Source organism: Anomaloglossus baeobatrachus, unplaced genomic scaffold, assembly GCF_048569485.1.
Source record: "Anomaloglossus baeobatrachus isolate aAnoBae1 unplaced genomic scaffold, aAnoBae1.hap1 Scaffold_106, whole genome shotgun sequence".
Taxonomy (NCBI): Eukaryota; Metazoa; Chordata; class Amphibia; order Anura; family Aromobatidae; genus Anomaloglossus; species Anomaloglossus baeobatrachus.
Genome location: NW_027441876.1, coordinates 355897 through 378357, shown reverse-complemented (window position 1 = coordinate 378357; position 22461 = coordinate 355897).

Genomic DNA, 22461 nt, shown 5'->3' with positions numbered 1-22461 from the left:
CTCTCATAGAAGCGCCATCATCTGGCGCTGTATCCAACTCTTCCAACAGCCCTGGAGCCGGGTGGCTTGTTGGGTAATCATGAGTTAATACTGGCTTTGTTTTACTAGCCAGTATTAAGCCAGAGATTCTTAATGTCAGGCACGTTTGACCCGGCCATTAAGAATCTCCAATAAAGGGTTAAAAAAAAGACAACACACAGGGAAAAAATACTTTAATAGAAATAAATACACAGACACATTAGAGACTCCATCTTTATTACCCCCTGTCAGCCCTCCACGATCCTGCTCTTCTGTCTTCTTTCTTTCTAGTGTAGTAGTAGTGAGGATTGTAGTGAGGATGAGGTTCACCAGCCCATCACATGGGGCTGGGGAACCTCATCCTCAGTACAATCCTCACTAGTGTAGTAGTAGTGACGATTGTAGTGAGGATGAGGTTCACCAGCCCATCACTTGGGGCTGGGGAACCTCATCCTCAGTACAATCCTCACTACAATCGGGAAGCAGCGTGCAGCCCTCACTCTGTGAGACGCTGACAGACGCGTTACCATAGCAACGGTGCTCTCGGAGCTGCGGTTAGCGGTGACGTCACCGCTAACTGCGTTGCTATGGCAACGGTGATCTCCGTTAATGACCGGCTGTGTCAGCCGGTCCCTAACGGAAAGGGGAGTCGACCGTGTGCTAGAGCATGTCGCCGGTACACGGCGATACACATATGTGCACCGTGTACCGGAGAGATGCACTCGCAGGTCCTACATGACGCGTCATAGTCATGTGACCAGTCTGTAGCCAATGAGATAATAGCCACGTGACTGGTCACATGGCTATTCTGACGTCACGACAGGTCCTGCATCTCTGCTGGCAGTGCCGGTCACGGGAGGATTCAGCGATCATCGGATGGAATAGCGGCAGGAGACAGAGTGCAGAAGGGATCGCGAGGACCGGTAAGTGTTATGGCAATGTTTATTAACTGTTTGTGTACATTTATCATGCATTTTTCTGTGTTTGTGATTGCCTCCCATTATAGCCTATTGGCTCGAGTTCGGTTCGTCGAACGTTCGACGAACCGAACGCGAACGGGACCCCCGTTCGGCGAGCCGACCTCGAGCCGAACCGCGACCGGTTCGCTCATCTCTAGTGAACAACAACCGCTTCCGGTGACCATCAATGAGTTTCTTACAATGCTTTGCTGGAATTTTATACCATTCGTCTTTGGCAAACTGCTCCAGGTCCCTGAGATGTGAAGGGTGCCTTCTCCAAACTGCAATTCTGAGATCTCTCCACAGGTGTTCTATGGGATTCAGGTCTGGACTCATTGCTGGCCACTTTAGTAGTCTCCAGTGCTTTCTCTCAAACCATTTTCTAGTGCTTTTTGAAGTGTGTTTTGGGTTATTTTCCTGCTGGAAGACCCATGACCTCTGAGGGAGACCCAGCTTTCTCACACTGGGCTCTACATTATGCTGCAAAATTTGTTGGTAGTCTTCAGACTTCATAATGCCATGCACACGGTCAAGCAGTCCAGTGCCAGAGGCAGCAAAGCAACCCCAAAACATCAGGGAACCTCCGCCATGTTTGACTGTAGGGACCGTGTTCTTTTCTTTGAATGCCTCTTTTTTTTTCCTGTAAACTCTATGTTGATGGCTTTTTCCAAAAAGCTCTACTTTTGTCTCATCTGACCAGAGAACATTCTTCCAAAACGTTCTAGGCTTTCTCAGGTAAGTTTTGGCAAACTCCAGCCTGGCTTTTTTATGTCTCTGGGTAAGAAGTGGGGTCTTCCTGGGTATCCTACCATACAGTCCCTTTTCATTCAGACGCCGACGGATAGTATGGGTTGACACTGTTGTACCCTCGGACTGCAGGGCAGCTTGAACTTGTTTGGATGTTAGTCGAAGTTCTTTATCCACCATCCGCATAATCTTGCGTTGAAATCTCTCAATTTTTCTTTTCCTTCCACATCTAGGGAGGTTAGCCACAGTGCCATGGTCCTTAAACCTCTTGATGACACTGCGCACCGTAGACACAGGAACTTTCAGGTCTTTGGAGATGGACTTGTAGCCTTGAGATTGCTCATGCTTCCTCACAATTTGGATTCTCAAGTCCTCAGACCGTTCTTTGGTCTTCTTTCTTTTCTCCATGCTCAATGTGGAACACACAAGGACACAGGACAGAGGCTGAGTCAACTTTAATCCATGTCAACTGGCTGCAAGTGTGATTTAGTTATTGCCAACACCTGTTAGGTGCCACAGGTAAGTTACAGGTGCTGTTAATTACACAAATTAGAGAAGCATCACAGGATTTTTCAAACCGTGCCAATACTTTTGTCCACCCCCTTTTTATATTTCGTGTGGAATTATATCCAATTTGGCTTTATGACCATTTTTATTTTTTTTTTCATTGAAGACAAATTAAATGAAGATAATAATACCAAAACAATTGTGATTGCAATAATTTTCAAGAAGAAACAGAGTATTATCTGACAGAATTGCAGGGGTGCCAATACTTTTGGCCAGCACTGTAAATATGTGTGTGTATAGATATGTGTATATATGTGCTTGTATATATATGTATATATGTGTGTCTATATATTTGTGTGTTTGCATATGTGTGTGTTGCGGACAGGGGCCGGGCCGCTGCAGGGGCTGCTCGGATCCGTGTTCGTTACTGCTGCTTGAGTGGTAGCCGGACACGGGCTCGTACAGCCGTCCGTCCTCACAACCGTAGAAAAGGGGGGTATTTACAGGGGAGAGAGTTTTTGTCAGTGACGCCACCTGTGGGTTGCCGTGAGAGCTGGTGGCACCGTCGCTGCCTGGTGATGGGACGCCCGGGGCTGATGGAGTGGGGCATCTGGATGGAATCCCCTCCACGGGTAGGGGAGGTGTAGTCCCGGGTCCCGGGGGAGTACGGGAGCAATGACTGCTGAGGATGGCGTGCAGGGTTGGACCGGGGATGGATGGTGTACTCACAGTTCAAAGAATTGCACACAAACACAGTGATAAACCAAATTGCCAGTGACCAGTCGCCTCCGGCGGGTGTATTCGGGTCCCACACCCAGGTGTAGCAAACAGGGGTCCCTTCCTCCTGCACTCAGTGTTTGTGTCTTCAATGGGACAACTCCGCTTGGAACGGGGAAGTCCACTCCCGGTACTGTGTATGTTGGGAGCTGGGGCCCGCGAAATATGACCCTTGGGATCTCTGTGGGTTCTGACGGACACCCTATCCCCCGTGTTGGGTTTCCTTTTCGCTCTCTGGGCTTCTGTAGAACAAGGCCTGAAACCTCATCTTCGGCTGGTCAATTGACAAGGGGCTTGCAACCTTCCTCGCCCTAGGGTCCAGGCAACCCATCTATGCACGGCCTCCGGACCGGATTCCTGCTGTCGGCACCGGCGGACCACTACCATGTCCCGGTCCACTTTGGGTCTCCCGCGACCGGATCTCCGTTGCCTATGGTCCTGTTTGCCGTCTGCCACCTAGTCCGGTAGTCCAGGGGCCCCTACCCCTGACTCCGCTGTGCTGCACACTCCTCCACTGTCAACTGTCAGCACTGTTCTCTACTGTTCTGTTGTGTTCCTGCCCCTGACACCTCAGGAACCCTAGGTGGGCGCTCCCATCCGCCTGGTCCCGCCCACTGGTGTGTCCCTATTATCATGGGGAGGTGACTAGGCTTTACTGGCTGTGTGGTGCACGTGGGTGTGGGTTTTGTATTGGACTGCCAAGGAGGATGGAGTTTTGTACCCGAGAGATTTGTACAACCTCTGTAACTACCTGGTTTTGCCAGGGCGTCACATGTGTATACATAACTGAGAGGCTCCTGAAATCAGCTCCATTCTAGTGGTATCTATCTGTCTAGATTGATGTTGCTTTTCTGAGGGAGATCCTCAATATATCATCTCCATTCTAGTCCCCTCAGTACAGAGCCATCTAGTCTGGAGTTGATATAATGAGGTCCTCAAAAAAGTGTATAGCGGGCTTTACACACTGCGACATCGCTAGCCGATGCTAGCGATGGCGAGCGTGATACCACCCGCCCCTATCGTTATGCCGATATTTAGTGATCGCTGCCGCAGCGAACATTATCGCTACGGCAGCGTCACACGCACTTACCTGGTCGGCGTCGGCGCTGTGACTGCCGAACAATCCCTCCCTCAAGGGGGAGCGACGTTCGGCATCACAGCGACGTCACCGCGACGTCACTAAGCGGCCGGCCAATCAAAGCGGAGGGGTGGAGATGAGCGGGACGAACCCGCCCACGTCCTTATTTCCTCATTGCTGGCGTGTGGCAGGTAAGGAGAGATTCCTCGTTCCTGTGGCGTCACATGTAGCGATGTGTGCTGCCGCAGGGACGAGGATCAACTGCGCCCACGCAACAGCAGCGATATTTGAGAATGGAGCCCCATGTCAACAAGGAGCGATTTTGGACATTTTTGCAATGATCCAAAATCGCTCCTAGGAGTCACACACAACGAGATCGCTACAGCGGCCGGATGTGCGTCATAAAATCCGTGACCCCAATGAGATCGCTGTAGCGATCTCGTAGCATGTAAAGCCCGCTTATCTACTGTGAGAGCCTCAAAAAAAATCAACTTAATTCTAGACACAACCCACACAGCTCTAATACACCCCACCGAGGAGGCCCCGCCCCTCCCGGTGACGTGTTTCCCTCAAAAAAAATCATCTTTAGGGCGGCGTCACACGCTACGATATATCGTGTGATATGTCGTCAGGGTCACTGATTCCGTGACGCACATCCGGCATCGTTAGACATATCGTAGCGTGTGACAGCTATGAACGAGCAAAAATACTCACCTTATCGTTGCTCATTGACACATCGTTCATTTTCAAAATGTCGGTCCTCCTTCTGTGCTCTGGTTGTTCCTCATTCCCGTGGCAGCACACATCGCGCCGTGCGACACCCTGGGAACGACGAACACAGCTTACCTGCGTCCCGTTGGCAATGCGGAAGGAAGGAGGTGGGCGGGATATTACGTCCCGCTCATCTCCACCCCTCCGTTTCTATTGGCCGGCCACTGTGTGACGTCGCTGTGACGCCAAACGTCCCTCCCCCTTCAGGAAGAGGGTGTTCGCCGCCCATAGCGACGTCGTCCGGGAGGTAAGTGCGTGTGACAGGGGGTTAACGACTTTGTCCGCCACGGGCAACTAATTGCCCGTGATGCACAAACGACGTGGGCGGGTACGATCGCTCGTGCGATCGCACAATAGATCATACCGCCTGACGCCGCCCTTACTCTAGATGCTAACCAGGAAGCAGCAGTGCTCGGGCTCCTGTGCAGGGTGTTAAGCCTAGAATGTACGGGCTGCAGTCAGGTCATGGGCGTGGCTATGTGTTTTCCTGTCCACTATAAGGCCTCTTTCATGCGTTCGTGAAAAGCCATGCACGTTTTTCACGGACGTGTCAGAGGTGCGTTTTGCCCTCCGTGAGCCGTGTTTATGGGCTACGTGTGTTCTCCGTGTGTTATCTGTGATAACACACGGAGAACGGGAACTTTCTACTCACCTGTCCCTGGCGTCGCTGTCCGTGGTGCTGATCTTCAGTCTCCTGTCCTGACGCCCCCTGACGAAGAAACCGAAACACGTGTCGGGTGTCACACGTTCCTAACGGTAACTGCTTATATGGGTTAATTTATATAGAAATCTTCTATGTATCTATATCTTGATTGTATTTTCAACTTAATGGGTCACCATAGAATTGTCTCTATTACGAATAGCGTTTAATATCCTGCTACACCATAGGCATTGTAGCTTTAAATATCCCTAAGTGCACCATGAGTGACCCCTAGTGGTCTTCAATTGTATGTATTGCCGATGGTTTAGATTTATTTTGTGCACCAAGAGTGACCCCTAGTGGTCTCTAATTACTTATACGCATTGCTGATGGAGCTGATTTATTATATTCTCTTCTGGTTGGCCCATTATAATTTTTGAAACCATATAGATGTATTTATATCTACATATTTATCGATCTATGACACGGTTCTGTTATTTGTTCAATATTGATGCACGCATAGTTGTCCCTATAGGTACCTGTGTAAATTTACTATTTATATTTATACTTAATAAAAATTCACCTTTTGAATAATCCGATTGCCTTCTTGCAGTTTTGGGCTTTTATGATCGCTTTTCTCCCCTCTTTTCCTAAACATGTTTATGTGATTTGCCCTTCCTATATAGTCCCTGATTCTATTTATGATCTATCATGACCAATATTTTATGATATACCATGTATACAACATCACTGTTTAAAACCCTTTTTGACCCACTCCTTTTAGCTTCTTGCCTGGAGCACGGACAGACACCCGACCAAATTCATCCAAGAAACAAGAGAATCCAGCTCTTCAGGTAAAGACTTCAGGTTTATTTCATCATGCAGGCATGTTTCTTGGATAAAAAAAATATATATATATATATAATCTATATATATAATTGCCTTATTCTGTCTGTCTTTCTGTCTGTCTGTCTTGCTCCAAAATTGTGTCATTACGGTGACACAAAGCTGATTGGCCGCTGGGCTCGCCATGGCCCCGCCCCCCGCACGGATTGGCTGCTCGCCTCGGCCTGGCCCCGCCCTCCGCATGGATTGCCCGCTCGCCTCGGCCCTCCGCAGGCATCGCCAGACATAACCTTGCGCTGCTGGGATCCTGACGGAGCCGGTGTACGCTGGTAACCATTATACACATCGGGTAACTAAGGTCCCTTGGTTACCCGATGTGTATCATAGTTACCAGTGTACACCAGCTCCGTCACAATCCCAGCAGCGCCAGACATAACCTTGCGCTGCTGGGATCGTGACGGAGCCGGTGTACGCTGGTAACCATTATACACAAAGGGTAACTAAGGTCCCTTGGTTACCCGATGTGTATCATAGTTACCAGTGTACACCGGCTCCATCATGATCCCAGCAGCGCCAGACATACCCTTGCGATGCTGGGATCGTGACGGAGCCGGTGTACGCTGGTAACCATTATACACATCGGGTAACTAAGGTCCCTTGGTTACCCGACGTGTATCATAGTTACCAGTGTACACCGGCTCCGTCACGATCCCAGCTGCGCCAGACATACCCTTGCGATGCTGGGATCGTGATGGAGCCGGTGAACGCTGGTAACCATTATACACATCGGGTAACTAAGGTCCCTTAGTTACCCGATGTGTATCATAGTTACCAGCATACACCGGCTCCCGGTACACATGTGCAGGGAGCCGGCATTATACTCCTCTCCTCTCTCCTCTCTGAGTATAATAGGAGAACTATTATAGCATGGGGGATGGAGCACGATGGGGTGCACAGCATGGGGGATGTAGCACGATGGGGGGGTGCGCAGCATGGGGGATGTAGCACGATGGGGAGTGCGCAGCATGGGGGATGGAGCACGATGGGGAGTGTGCAGCATGGGGGATGGAGCACAATGGGGGGTGCGCAGCATGGGGGATGGAGCACGATGGGGGGTGTGCAGCATGGGGGATGGAGCACGATGGGGGGTGCGCAGCATGGGGGATGGCGCACGATGGGGGTGCACAACATGGGGAATGGAGCACGATGGGGAGTGCGCAGCATGGAGGATGGAGCACAATGGGGAGTGCACAGCATGGGGGATGGAGCACGATGGAGGTGCGCAGCATGGGGGATGGAGCACGATGGGGGGTGCGCAGCATGGGGGATGGAGCACGATGGGGAGTGCGCAGCATGGGGGATGGAGCACAATGGAGAGTGTGCAGCATGGGGTATGGAGCACGATGCGGGGTGCGCAGCATGGGGGATGGAGCACGATGGGGGGTGCGCAGCATGGGGGATGGAGCACGATGGGGGGTGCGCAGCATGGGGGATGGAGCATGATGGGGGTGCGCAGCATGGGGGATGGAGCACGATGGGGGGTGCGCAGCATGGGGGATGGAGCGCGATGGGGAGTGCGCAGCATGGAGGATGGAGCACGATGGTGAGTGCGCAGCATGGGGGATGGAGCACGATGGGGAGTGTGCAGCATGGGGGATGGAGCACGATGGGGGGTGCGCAGCATCGGGGATGGAGCACGATGGGGAGTGCGCAGCATGGGGGATGGAGCACGATGGGGGGTGCGCAGCATCGGGGATGGAGCACGATGGGGAATGCGCAGCATAGGGGATGGAGCACGATGGGGGTTGGGCAGCATGGGGGATGGAGCACGATGGGGGGTGCGCAGCATGGAGGATGGAGCACGATGGGGGGTGCGCAGCATGGGGGATGGAGCACGATGGGGAGTGCGCAGCATGGGGGATGGAGCACGATGGGGAGTGCGCAGCATGGGGGATGGAGCACGATGGGGGGTGCGCAGCATGGGGGATGGAGCATGATGGGGGGTGCGCAGCATGGGGGATGGAGCACGATGGGGGGTGCGCAGCATGGGGGATGGAGCACGATGGGGGGTGCGCAGCATGGGGGATGGAGCACGATGGGGGGTGCGCAGCATGGGGGATGGAGCACGATGGGGGGTGCGCAGCATGGGGGATGGAGCGCGATGGGGAGTGCGCAGCATGGAGGATGGAGCACGATGGTGAGTGCGCAGCATGGGGGATGGAGCACGATGGGGAGTGCGCAGCATGGGGGATGGAGCACGATGGGGAGTGCGCAGCATCGGGGATGGAGCACGATGGGGAGTGCGCAGCATGGGGGATGGAGCACGATGGGGGGTGCGCAGCATCGGGGATGGAGCACGATGGGGAATGCGCAGCATAGGGGATGGAGCACGATGGGGGTTGGGCAGCATGGGGGATGGAGCACGATGGGGGGTGCGCAGCATGGGGGAAGGAGTACGATGGGGGATGGAGCACGATGGGAGGTGCACACCTCCTCCCAACACAGACACACACAACACACCACACACACACTGGGAACCACAAACACCGCCCTACACAGACATCCACACACACAGACAACGCCGCACACACACAACACCCAACACACAAACACCGCGGCATACATAAATGTACGCACATACCGCACAACACACACATTGCACAAAACATACCTCCCCCCAAAACACACCACACCCACACAAACCGCGCAACACACACACACAACGCTACAGACACACAGCGCTCCACAAACAACGCAACACACATACAACACCGCTCTCACCCCCCGCCACACCCAGACAACACCCAGAACATGTACAGCGCCCTACACAAACACTTGGTAACTACACACAACAACATCTATATATATATATATATATATATATATATATATATATATAACAAAAATCATACATGAACTACACAATACGTAAATTCTAGAATACCCGATGCGTAGAATCGGGCCACCTTCTAGTATTATATAAATTTATATTACCCCCTACACATGCTCTGACATCAAGAACATGTCTATGCACACTCTTTGTTTCACTTATTAACAAGTAATTTTTATTGTTCATACAATGCAGGTACACATGTGGATCCGTAGAGATGGTGCGGATAATATATACAGAAGGAAAATGCCACAGAAATTAATGTTTCAACCTTAACCCAAGGTCTTATTCACAGTGTCGCTGTGTTTGCTGAGTCACAAGAATATATCATGGAAACATGAAGTGCATTTCAGAGGAAATGAAGCCCGCCCGCGCCTTCTCATGTGCCTGCTGTGGCCTATAGCTGCAAAGCAAGTGCAGAACAGGGAACCAGTGGCCATCTGCTCCTCACTGGTGTCCAACCATGAATCCAAGGAAATGGCGAAGGCCGTCATCACTAACAGTCATTGTCCCTGCATAAATTACATTATATACATGACACAAGTAAAATATATCTTTGTACCGTGTTAGCCAGTAGAGATAAAAAAAAAAAAAAATTTTGTTTAAAAGAACAGAAAGTCCTCAGTGGTTGATACCTTTTAATGGCTAACTAAATGGCTAATTAAAACATACATGACACACACACACAAACTATATAAAAGATGGATAGATGGCTATATTAGATAGATGGATGGATGCAGAGTTGAACTGGGGTGTCTGGGGTCCACAGGAGGAGTTAATTCTAGGGGCCCCACTACAACAATATGCAAATACCTGCAGGAGCCTCCATGCAGAGACCCCCCCACACGCACGGGAAGCAGTTCTCCTTGCGTGACTTTCTGACCACAGATGGAAACATCTACATATTTGGGGAAGAGAATGGAGGTCACAATGTGAACACTCAGAGAGAAACAGCTATGATGCTATAACAAACAGTACAGTCAAGGAAAGTGGCAAAAAGCTCTTGAACTTATGTAGACGTTTAGGTCTTCATATTCTTAATGGACCTACTAAGGGAGACTCTCTGGGAAGATATACACTAAACTCCCGTGTAGGAAGGAGAGTAGTAGACTATGCCATTACAGATATGGACCTGGCAAATATCAGCACCTTCATAGTTACACCACAAATGCACCTGTCTGACCACAGCCAACTCCTTCCATACATGAAATCTACAGAGAAACCATCCACACAAAAGCCACAGCAGTGCATCCTCTTTAGCCGACCTCCATCCTATCAATGGTCCAAGACGTCAGCAATAAAATATAAGAGGCTCCCAACAGACTCGAAATACAGGAGATGCTCCATAACTTCTACACCTACAAGTTCAAGTCTAACCCAGGAGTCAAGTTGCAAAAGACCTCAACAAAATATTTTACACCATGGCCAAATTGTCCCACCTTAAACAAGTCAACTACAAGAGACCAAAAGAAGAGCAGATCAATGGTTGGTTTGACAGAGAATGTAAAGCCGTACCAAAAACCCAGAAAACAGCCTCAAACAATAAACACAGAGACCCTAACCACCTGGGCCTGAGGGAAGCCTTTGACACCATACAAAGGCAGTACAAAATCATCCTGAGGAGGAAGAAACTTAGCCAACTCCAAGACGCCCTCCAAGACAACTCCTTTTGGGAACTATGGAGTCACATGGACACAAAATACAAGAAAAACGACATCCATATCGAAAATGGTAACATATGGCTCCAGTACTTCAGAGACCTCTGCAAAGATCCCAAAAAAGGACTAAGCCAAGAACAGTAAAACAGAACATCAAAACTAAAGGCGATGGAGGAAAAAGTCAAATATTTCCAAAACCCTCTGGATACACAAATTACATTACAGGAAGCTGCAGAAAGAATCTCTTCCATAAGGTGTAAAAAAGCCAGGGGTCCGGATGGAATCCTGCCAGAAGTACAGCCCACCGGAAATACATGCTGCAATGGTTAAACTGTTCAATATTGTGCTGAGTGCCGGCTACTTCCCTCATACTTGGAATCAAGGCCTCATCACACCCATCCACAAAAGCGGGGACAGATATGACCCTGCCAGCTACAGAGGCATATGTGTCAGCAGTAACTTGGGAAAACTGTTCACCAGCCTTCTGAACAAGAGGATCCTCATTTTCTTCACCAAGCACAATTTCCTCAGCAAGAGCCAAGCAAGGTTCATGCCAAACCACCGCACCAGAGGCCACATCTACACCCTACACAGTCTCATTCGGCGCCACATCCACAAAAGCAAAGTACGTGAAGATATACGCCTGTTTTGTGGACTTTAAAAAGGCTTTTGACTACAGAGTACTTCTCACATAGCGAGATCGCTGCTGAGTCACCGGTTTTGTGACGTACCAGTGACCTCATCAGCGATCTCGCGGTGTGTGACACTAAGCAGCGACCTGGCCCCTGTTGTGAAATCGCTGATCGTTACACAATGTTCTGGTTCATGTTTTGCTCGTTGGTCTCCCGCTGTGCAGCACGCATTGCTGTGTTTGACGGCGGGAGACCAACGAGCACCGACTGTGTAAGCAGCGTACGCTGGTAACCAGGGTAAATATCGGGTAACCAAGCAAAGCGCTTTGCTTACTTACCCAATATTTACCCTTGTTACCAGCGTATACCGCTTAGAGCTGGCTCCCTGCACACGTAGCCAGGGTACACATCAGGTTACTAAGCAAAGCGCTTTGCTTAGTAACGCGATGTGTACCCTGGCTACATGTACAGGGAGCCAGCGCTAAGCGGTGTACGCTGGTTATCAGGGTAAATATTGGGTAACCAAGCAAAGCGCTTTGCTTAGTTACCCGATATTTACCCTGGTTACGAAGCGCAGCATCATTTCCACGTGTCGCTGGTGGCTGGTCGCTGGTGAGATCTGCCTGACTGACAGCTTACCAGCGACCATGTAGCGACGCACCAGCGATACTGACCAGGTCATATCGTGGTCGGAATCGCTGGTATGTCGTTTAGTGAGATGGGACCCTAAATATATATATCTATATCTATCTCATTTATATAGCGCTGTTAATTCCACAGCACTTTACATACATTACATACATTGGCAACACTGTCCCCAATGGGGCTCACAATCTAGGTTCCCTATGAGTATGTCTTTAGAGTGTGGGAGGAAACCGGAGTACCCGGAGGAAACCCACACAAACACAGGGAGAACATACAAACTCCTTGCAGATGGTGTCCTTGGTGGGATTTGAATCCAGGACTCCAGCACTGCAAGACTGCAGTGCTAACCACTGAGCCACCGTGCCGCTTTACACGCTGCGACATAGCTAGTGATGTCGCTGCCCGTGGTGCACAATATTGCTTACACCCATCACACATACTTACCTTCCTAGCGACGTCGCTGTGGGCGGCGAATAACCCCTTTTTTAAGGGGGAGGTTTGTGCACCGTCACAGCGCCGTCACAGCGGGCCACCAATATAAGCGGAGGGGCGGAGACCAGCCGCATTAACGGCACGCCCACCTCGTTGCCAGAGGACGCAGGAACGGTGTTGTTCGTCATTCCCGGGGTGTCACACGTAGCGATGTGTGCTGCTTCAGGAACGACGAACAACCTGCGTCCAGCACGAGCAACGGTATTTTGAAAATGAACGACGTGTCAACGATCAACGATTAGGTGAGTATTTGTGATTTTTAACGCTCGTTTGTAGGTGTCACACGCAACAACGTCGCTAACAAGGCCGGATATGCGTCACGAATTCCATGACCCCAGCGATGTCTCGTTAATGATGTTGTTGCGTGTAACGGGGCCTTAAATGTGGCACCCGGGCTTCTTGAAATTTCTGGAGAGCGGAATAGTAGGAAAGTCCTACGATATCATCAAAAGCTCCTACACTGAGAACATCTGCAGTGTGTGAACAGTAGAAGAATGGCTTATTTCCAGCAGAGCCCTGAAGTCAAACAGGGCTGCAGCTTAAGTCTAAAGGCCGCTTTACACGCTACGATATATCTAACGATATGTCGTCGGGGTCACGTCTTTAGTGACGCACATCTGGCATCGTTTGACATATCGTAGCGTGTGACAGCTACGAGTGACTGTGAATGAGCAAAAATACTCACCTTATTGTTGCTTCTTGACACGTCGCTCATTTTCAAAAAATAGAACGTCCTTCTGCGCATCGGTTGTTCATCGTTCCCGAGGCAGCACACATCGCTCCGTGTGACACTCTGGGAACGATGAACACAGCTTACCTGTGTCCCGCTGGCAATGTGTAAGGAAGGAGGTGGGCGGGATGTTTACGTCCCGCTCATCTGTGCCCCTCCGCTTCTATTGGCTGGCCGCTGTGTGACGTAGCTGTGACGCCGAACATCCCTCCCCCTTCAGGAAGTGGATGTTCGCCACCCACAGCGAGGTCGTTTGGAAGGTAAGTACATGTGACGGGGGTTTACGACTTTGTGCGACACGGGCAACTAATTGCCCGCAATGCACAAACGATGGGGGTGGGTGCGATCGCATATGCGAACGCACGATATATCGATATGTGTAAAGCGGCCTTAACACTCTTCAATATTTACATCAATGAGTGGCCACTGCTCTGGAATGTTCCACAGCTCCAGGTCTTACCCTCCATGACGCCCAGGTGAAATTCTTGCTCTATGCAGAAGACCTTCTGCTGCTGACACCAACTGAGAAAGGCATCGAAGACAACCTACAAATCTTGGAGAAATTCAGCTCTACATGGGCGCTACCGATCAACCTAAAGGAAGGCAACACCATAGAGTTCCAGAAGAGACAAAAGAAGATCGGACCAGCATCTTAATTTGTCCTAAACAACTGCGCTCTTACAGGAACGGACACATACACCTACCTGGGCATGGAAATTCACCAGTCAGGATGGTTCAAATAAGCAATACAGATTGCTATGCCATCCGAAGGAAATTATCATCTGAAGCCACCAGTGAGGGTCTGGCTAAAAAGCTTCAATTATATCACCCCAATCCGACTGTACGGTAGTGAAGTCTGGGTCCCTCACACTTACCCAGATTGGTCAAGGTGGGATTCCAGCCCAAACATAAATTTTAAAGAGGGCACTGTCATGTCGGTCTCACCTACAAAATAGAAATCCACGCTCCGATCACCATAAAGCCCCGATGCATATAGGTGGACAAGATGAAACAGGACCCTTGGCGCAGGTCTCCCAAATTCAACTGGACAAAATGAAAAATCACAGCAGCCTGACAAAAGCCAGAATCAGGAAGATGGTAGACGAGGGCCAGGAGATGTGTCAGTGACTGGAGGACCAATATCAACACCTCACAGAAACTGTCCACATACCAGAGACTTCAAACTAGCCCCGTATCTGGAGAAACTCCCAGAGACCGCAGGACTATGAGCCAATATAGACTCAGTGCCCACAGTCTAGCCATCAATTCCAACACAAGAAGAGCTAAAAGCCCAGGGAGGACAGACTGTGCCAACACAGTGACCTGGAGGCCGTGGAGGATGAAATCCACTTCCTGCTACACTGTACTAAATACTCTGCAGTGAGGTACACTCAGCAGTGAGGGACACTCACTTAAGGAGACTATGATATCTTCCCAAGATTTCAGCTCCATAAAGGAGGAAGAGAAAATATATATCCTGCTGAAGGAAATAGGATAAGCCATGGACTTCTATAGCCCCTACCCCGGATGTACCCCCATCCATGCATCCTACAGTCCTCACCCCGGATGTGCCCTCATCCTTCGTTCCTATAGTCCCCACCCCGGATGTGGCCCCATCATGCAGTATCGGCCAGTGTAGGGCCCTCCAACATGGAGCTACACTCCCTGCCCTGTGTAAGCTTCCTAAAGGGCCATTTACATGCAGCGACATCGCTAACGATATATCGTCGGGGTCACGGTGTTTGTGACGCACATCCGGCATCGTTAGCGACATCGCAGCGTGTGACAGGCTGGAGCAACCTTAAACGATCGCAAAATAAGCAAAAATCTTTTGTCTGAGAGAGGTCATTTATTTATGAAAAATCGTTGTCTGGTCAGTAGCGATGTTGTTCCTCGTTCCTGCGGCAGCACACCACTATGTGTGACACCGCAGGAGCGACGAACATCTCCTTACCTCCGTCTACCGGCAATGGGGAAGGAAGGAGGTAGGCAGCATGTTCCGGCCGCTCATCTCCACCCATCCTCTGCTATTGGACGGCCGCTTAGTGACGCTGCATGAACCGCCCCCTTAGAAAGGAGGCAGTTCGCCGGCAACAGCGACATCGCAGGGAAGGTATGTGTGACGGCTGTAAGCGAGGTTGTGCACCACGGGCAGCGATTTGCCTGTGACGCACAAACGACGGGGGCAGGTACGCTCGCTAGCGATATCGGTACCGATATCGCAGCGTGTAAAGTACCCTTAAACGTGCAGCATCGCCCACCATAAGCCCCCCCCAACGCGTACCCAAGGAATGATAAGGCGCTTCTCTGGGGCTTCCCACTCCTGGAGAATCCTATCTCTGATGATCTCATGCACCGGGAATCCTACTTTCTTTTGGGTTCTTAGACCCCCAAACATTTCCTCCTGTACTGACCTGGCCGATTTCTTTTCCTCAACCCCCATAGTATCCCGCACCACTCCCAGTAGTTCATTCATAGAGAAGAAATATTTGTTCTCGACTTTATCCACTGAAGAGATACCTTCATTGTCCTCTATGACCTCATCTGGTAGTGATGATGGACCTTCTAAAGAGTCTGACTCTGACTCCTCCATGAGGCTAAGTTTCCTCTTCTTGGGTGCTGGGGCTGCAATGGGAAGACGCTGGGAGAAGGATGCTAGGGAAGACTGAACCTCCTGACATACCAGGCTTCTTAACGCTTCAATTAGGGAGGGTTGTTTCTCTCTAACTACTCGGTCAGTACAGGGTTGGCATAGTCTCTTATTATGGCCCGAAGGAAGCCTCTTGCTACACAACAGATTTACAGCTGGAGGTCTTCTCCTTCTTGGATGCCACATTCTTATCTCTTCCGACCTTCAACCAAGTTGCGAGAGAGAAAAAAAACTTCGAAACTCAAAGGAAACGGTTTAAAATGTGTTTCTTTTGAAAAAGATTGCTTTTTTTTTAATGGCTCTTCATATGAAAAACGAAAAGAGAAAAAAAAAAGTTGTTGACATTTCGGCTAATACAATAGCCTCTCAGTAAACTGTCTATGTATACAGGGTATAATCAAAAAAAATATGCATGGAAAACCTCGTCACCAGTCTTCTTCACTCTGTCCTTGGATCAGGTGCTCACTAGATACCATCACTGCATGTATTACTGTGCTGTTCCTAATTGTTTTGGTTAAAACTGTTATTTAATGTTTTTCATGCTTGTCTCTGCTGACATCTACTGGTCAGACCTTCGGCTCCTCTATTTCTTTTGTCCAGCCCATGGGAGTGTCTGCTGATCCTCTTGCATCACTTCCTGGCATCTTCAGTTCGACAGAGTTTGTGAGAATAACAACCCCTTATTGGAGCTGCTGGAAGCAAAGTCTTCTGACCTTAGTGACTTCAGAAACAAACATCACAAGAGAACTACAATGCCAGGTACTTGGACCGCTGTACTTCTGCATGTCCTTAACCTTTGGAGAAAATAAACCACCATTGTTTCATCTCAGCATGTGCATGTTTAACTCTGGAGCGCTCTGCTCCTGTCTGCCTCACCTATAGGAAAAACGAAGGTAAGATTCTCACACCACCTCACAACTACGCACCTTCAATCGCCTTTAAGTGGGGACAGAACAATTACCATTGACTGGGTTCAAGAGCAGACTCTTGCTATCTTTCTCATAACAAGTAATTTCCTGACCGCATATATCTCACTACTGCATGATTATCATCGACTGATTTCAAGAGCAGACTCTTGCTGTCCTTCTCATAACAGACCACGGAATTGTTAAACTGGTGACTAGGTTTTCCATGCATATATTTTTTTGATTATACCCTGTATATATAGACAGTTTGAGAAAGGCTATTGCATTAGCCAAAACGTCAACAACTTTTTTCGCTTTTCTTTTTTCACATGAAGAGCCATTAATAAAAGCAATCTTTTTCAAAAGAAATACATTTGCCACTGTTTTCCTTTTGAGTGCTGAAGTTCTTTTCGCTCTCTTGGTTAAATTTTGACTTCTGAGCACCAATTATCACGGTTGAGCCAGATTCTTTACTTTTTTATTCCCCCAAGTTGCAGTATACTCACTCAACCGGGGGATGTGTTGGGCTCCACAGAAGCAGAGTGGGTAGCGCGATCTCCCTCCATCCTCAGTCCAGCCTGGAGAGTGCTCTGACTTGGATCTTTATGCGGTCTGGATGATATCCCAGCTTCCAACTGTGGGGTGATTCCATCTCTACCATCGGTCGGGGGGGACGAAGGCCATCCAACGGGGCAAGTGCCTGGTTTACCACCACGGTGCTGTAATCACGCATGCGTTCCACAGTGGAATGTATGAAATCTGAAAGTGACGCTGACAAGGAGCCCCTGATGACATCACTTCCTACTCGCCCCAAAGCCATCGTCCGTGGGAGAGGAGGTGCCGAGGAGCTAAAAGAGGCCCCTGGTGAGTCAGCCTACCCCGCTTTAGCTCTGAGAGGTGCAGGAGGGGCAGGCATGTCCCAAATCCGAATGAGACGGAGGCAGCAATGGAGGAGTAAGCGGGTTGGCTCAGACCTCAGCTGCCCGATTGGTAAGGAAGTATGTATGCGACGTTCTCATCACCAGCCACAGAAGCACCGCAGGTCACCTTTTCGTGCTCCATAGGGACAGGAAACAACACTGGAGATGGGAGGTGGAAAAGGGGTTAATTAACCTCTTTGTGTTTCCTGTCCCTATTACGGTAGAGAGGTAACCTCCTGTGTGCTGTCGTGGAAGGGGACTAGAGAAAAATAAAATGTTTGATATTTTACTTTTAAGCACTAGGGGGAGCAGCTGCTGAAATCCTACTGTAGACCTACTGTACTGTATAACTAGCTCACATTACAACTGCAGTAAAAGTGGGTGGAATCTGTCCATGTGTGTGATGTCACCTCCGCCTTCTGTTCTGCGTGTTTCCAAAAGGATAACAGAGAATGAAATTAAAGATCACAGTGCGGAGCCATTTTGTTAGTGAGCGCAAAGTGATCCTAATACCTAGTATCACCAAGGACAGCTGCATAGTGCTCCTTACATAGCGCTCTGCACAACCCATACCAGCAATGCTCTGCTGCATGCATGCCAGCCCACAAATTTCTGCCGCACGCCCGCCCACAATGCTCTGCCACATGTCCACCCCACCCCCAATGCTTTGCCGCATGCACGCCCCAATGCTCTGTCACATGCAGGCCCCCAATGCTCTACAGCGCGCACACCTCCCAATGCTCTGCTGCATGCACGTCCCTCAATGACTGTCAATCTTACTCGGTTTTGGGCTCCATGCAAGATCTCGCCTCTTGAAAAAGGTCAAGAATCACCCTAGAATTACGCAGGAGGACCTGGTCAATGACCTGAAGAGAACTGGGACCACATTCTCAAATATTACTGCAACACACTATGCCTGCATTGATTAAAATTCTGCAGGGCACACAGAGTCCCCCTGCTCATGCCAGCACATCCAGGCTCATTTGAATCTTTCCAATGACCATCTGGATGAATTAGTATTAGAGCATTGAAGATGGATCGTGCTGAGTCTTAGGGGTACTTTGCACACTGCGACATCGCTAGCAGATGCTAGTGATGCCAAGCGCGATAGTACCCGCCCCCGTCGCACATGCGATATCTTGTGATAGCTGCTTCACACGCACTTACCTGCCCTGCGACGTCGCTCTGGCCGGCGAACCGCCTCCTTCCTAAGGGGGCAGGTCATGCAGCATCACACGGCAGGCGGCCAATAGAAGCGGAGGGGCGGAGATGAGCGGGACGTAAATATCCTGCCCACCTCCTTCCTTCCGCATAGCCGGTGGAGGCAAGTAAGGAGATGTTCCTCGCTCCTGCGGCTTCACACACAGCGATGTGTGCTGCCGCAGGAACAAGGTAAATAGCTGGATCCAAGTGGAGCACACAATGGTCTGTACACAGAAGAGACCTAAAACATAACTTTTAATCAATTGCTGATAAAAAGAGCCGAGGCTCAAAAAGGTGAGTAAAAACAGTGAAAGCAATGATATTTATCATGCTACACAAAGGGGCATAATACGTGACCCAAGTCCAACCACCATTCATAGGTCACTGTAACAGTGGTGTCCTCAAAACAACCATCCAGAAACCACCAAGTATGATGCTCAGATGGTGATTGACAATAGTAAGACACACTCCCCCCTAACACCCTTCAACAAGGGCCAAAGAAAGAAGGGGGATTTAGAGTGTGCTGTATCTGCTGGCAATGTAGGTCAGAATCTCGTGGCGAAATTGAATCCCCTAGAGGAGGGAACCAATACTGACCATATGCGACAGATCAGGGTAACAAGCATAGTCAAGTCCCCTAAGGGAACGGTCTTACCCAGTCCTGAAGAAATAAATAGGGCGACTAGAAATACATCATGGCTTCTGGGGAAGCTGTCTACCAGCTCTTCAAAATCCCTCAGGGATGCCATGGAGGGATCACCTCCATGCAATAGAGAAACACTCGTTCCCAATGCGTTTCATGGGGAACAATCATCAGGGGAGTTCAGGTGAAGGTTACTGGGTACTGTCCATTTATCTTGCAGTATTGTCATGCCCAGTGACATTGTAAACAAAAACCAAAAGTGAGAAAGCCCAAATTAACATATTAGTTAGGCCTATCATAATGTCCCTTAGACGGGTCACTCACCACATATGTCCGCGTGTCAGGGTACACACTCAAAAAGTGCCGCGCTGGGCGTCCGGAAACTAGCTCCCATTTATATACCGGCGCATGCGCAGAAGCACCAAACAATCCAGGGACGTGTACTCCCAGTATGCACCGAGACCGGAAGTACCGCGTCATTAGTTGCTGCGTCGCCATAGAGACAGCACAGCCTCATCCAGTGACATCACATCCTGGGGAGCCGCATACGCTGATTAGACAGACATGAACACTGAGCGCGTTGCCATTGCAACATAGACGCGCTCAGGTTTAATCAGCGGAGCGGAATAGAGAGATAACCATGTCAGCTCAGGGCAGTATCATGGTAGGTACATAAGGCTATACTTGGCAGTATGTTAAAGTATGATCAAGATCAAGACGCTCACATACAAAGGCCCATGTTATTGTCAGATATACATAAAAGTGTCACCAGGTAACTCAAAAATGATGCAACAGAAATGAGGGGGAAATCTATATTGTTGTCATAGCAAAAAGGGGGGGGGTATACAAAAGTCACCAAACACAATATCCCATGGTTATCATCAAAACCCACGAAATTTAGAGGCCCAATTGGTCAAACAAATGACTAAGTGATTATCTCAGTGCTTCCAGGGAAGGGCCTTGTTTTTTGAAAATCCCAAACAAGGGGAGAGGAGGTATAGAGCTAATGAGGACTGGCCAGCATAGCATAGGCAAACTGGACCAAACCATGTCAACCCAAAAATGACAGGCAGAGCTACAGAATGGTAAGGATAAGGACTAAAGTGCAAACTACGACATTACCCTACAAGAATTGTTAGCCCTACCTATCATGTCGGGGTCGGCACCCTAGAAACTTCCACGTAAGTGGTGCCCCCACTCGGCCGACGTCTATCCCTCCTATACTCACTCCTAACACTAAGGTGCTCCTACAGGAAGGGTGTGAAGGACAGGGACTCATTCAAACCTAATGGTGTCATGGTGTTTAGGCTATAAATCCAATAACACTCCTTCTGGAGTATTTTACGGTCCCAATTGCCCCCTCTGGCTGGTGGACGGATGAGGTCAATTCCCATGATTCTGAGGCATTCAAGGTTGCCATTGTGAAAGTTGTTTATATGCCGAGCAACCGGAGTATCATTTTTCTTTAGGAAACGAGGAACAACATCGTATCTCCTATTGGTGCGACATTATGAAAATGTCCGAAGCTACACAGATCACCGATTTACGACGCTTTTGCGATCGCTTATTGGTGCATCTAGGCTTTACACGTTGCGACATAGTTACCGGCGCCGGATGTGCGTCACTTTCGATTTCACCCTGACGATATCGCAGTAGCGATGTCGCAGCGTGCAAAGTACCCCATACAGCATGACGATGACCCGAAACACACAGACAGGGCAACTAAGGACCTGAGCCTAATAGAAAATCTTTGGAAGGAACTGAAACTCAATGCAGCCCAGAAACCTAGATCTATATAGAGGAGTGAACCAAAATCTCTGCTGCAGTGTGTGCTAACTGGGTCAGGAACTGTAGGAAACATCTGACCTCTATGAGGCTAGTTTCACATTTGCGTTGAACAGCATCCGTTGCTATCCGCCGCCTTGAGGAATTACAGTAACCGTTGCAGGAAACAGTTTATTCCTCATAGACTTCCATTAGCTGTGGATAGCAATGAATGGTCTTGCGTTGCATCCGTCCTGCGACGCATCAGTTGTTTTGTCACTGACCGTCAGTGATCGTCGAGCGGAGGGAACGCTGAATGTAGCGTTTTTTGTTGCTGTAAAAAAAAAAAAAAAAAAAAAAGGCACTCCGCAGGATTCCGTTGGGATCTGTTGCGAGGCATAATGAATGTATGGTGCTGGATTCCGTCGCCATGTGTTTGGCGACGGATTCCAGTGCAGGACTCCGTCACGTTCTACGGAGCATGCTCAGCATGTCCAGCAGAACGTTATAAATCGTTTAAAAGCACTCCTGGTCTCGCTCTCTCTCTCGGTCTCCAACTCTCTGTTGGTCTGTCTCTCCCTCTTTCATACTCACCGCTCACCGGCATGGCGCTGCACGGCGGTCACACTTCTCTGGCGGCTTCTCCTCTTTTGAAAATGCCAACCGCTCATTACTCCATTTAGTATTCACTGCTCCCCCCGCCCACCGGTGCCTATGATTGGTTGCAGTCAGTCACGCCCCCACGCTGAGTGACAGCTGTCTAACTGCAACCAATCACTGCTGTCAGTGGGCGGGTCTATATCGTGCAGTCAAATAAAAAAAAAAAAAAATTAAAAAAAACGGCGAGCAGTCTCCCCCCCTAATTTTGATACCAGCCAAGGTAAAGCCACACAGCTGAAGGCTAGTATTCTCAGGATGGGGAGCCCCACGTTATGGGGAGCCCCCCAGCCTAAAAATAACAGCCAGCAGCCGCCCGGAATTGCCGC